This window comes from Penaeus monodon, chromosome 32 (assembly GCF_015228065.2).
Source record: "Penaeus monodon isolate SGIC_2016 chromosome 32, NSTDA_Pmon_1, whole genome shotgun sequence".
NCBI lineage: Eukaryota > Metazoa > Arthropoda > Malacostraca > Decapoda > Penaeidae > Penaeus > Penaeus monodon.
The window spans coordinates 26,365,650-26,367,035 of record NC_051417.1 but is presented as its reverse complement, the minus strand read 5'-3'; positions in this window follow the sequence as shown (position 1 = coordinate 26,367,035).

Below are 1,386 nucleotides of genomic sequence, written 5' to 3'. Positions count from 1 at the left end.
AACTTCTGCCATGAAGTTGATTCAAGATAAATAACAATCATTGAAGACCACATTTTACTCATCCTTGTATCATTATATCTTTAGCCTCTCTTCTATTCAGATGAGGATTCCAGGTTTATTTAAACAGATTTGTCTGTTTTTATGTTTGTTCTCAATTACTAATTGCTGAGGACTTCAAGTGTGGGACATCCTCGGATATTTGACCACATTATTTGTCTTTAGTTTAACTTTTTGAGATTCAGGATGATGCTGAGCACCCAAAGATAGATCTAAATAGAATGGAACATCATTTAGCTCTTGTGGACACACAATATAAATTTGTTACATAAATGTGTTGGCAGTTTAGAGTTTCCTTCTGCTTTGTGAGTTATTTTCACTATATTCATAATAATGGTTATTGTCATTCATTATCATTATTGTTAGTTTTATGATCTTGGTTAATATTAATAATGATGCTGATTTGTATTTTATGGCCTACAAGATGCATCTAATATGTAGTGTTTAGTGTTAGAAAACGAAATTTGACCAATAAATTCTAGAAATTACCCTGATCCACCTAAGGATGGTATTCTCAACCCAAAAATGTCATATTTTTAGTTGTTTTTCTCAATCCAAAAATGTCATATTTTTAGTTGTTTTTAAGTTTAAATTTTTTATGGCTGGTACAGCAGTTGTTGATTGTTGTCTTTGTGACTTTTCAAACATGATATAAGATACAGGATTATTTTGAGTCCATTTTTTAAATCAGAAAGAAGTGCTTCTTGAATGTCACAAAATAGCAAAAATGTTATGACTGATAAGGCTCATAGGACCTCACATTACATAATGTAAAACATTAATTTCTTTCATTTTTTTATATATTATATTTCATTACTGATTAAACATAATATAAGTACAGAATAAAGTGGCTGAAATTCAAAATTGAAAGATTTTTAGTACATAAGAATCTGACCAAAAGAATCTCTCCACTTTATAAAACAGATTCCGTCCATAAGCAGTACATTTTTATAATATTGTTTTTGTGAAAATATCTATTTTTTATTAATTATATGTACTTTACCTTTCATTCACTTGTTGTGAAGGTAAAAATTTCAGTGGTATGGAATAAAATCTCTTATTACATAATAAATGTTTTTTTTTAACCAAATTCTTGACTAACCGTAGTAAATTTTAGACATGATTCTAGCCAAGTTTAATTTTTGGTATATTTCAAATTGTGCTACAAAGGCACAAATATTCAAAGTTTTATTGATAAGATGAAATGCAGTTTCTAATTTAAACTAGATATATGCAATGTAGACCTGGAAATAACCTCCTCATTTGATTTTATACATGTTTGGGAGAGGATGCATTTGTATGTGTGTATACACACAAAAGAAAGGAGGA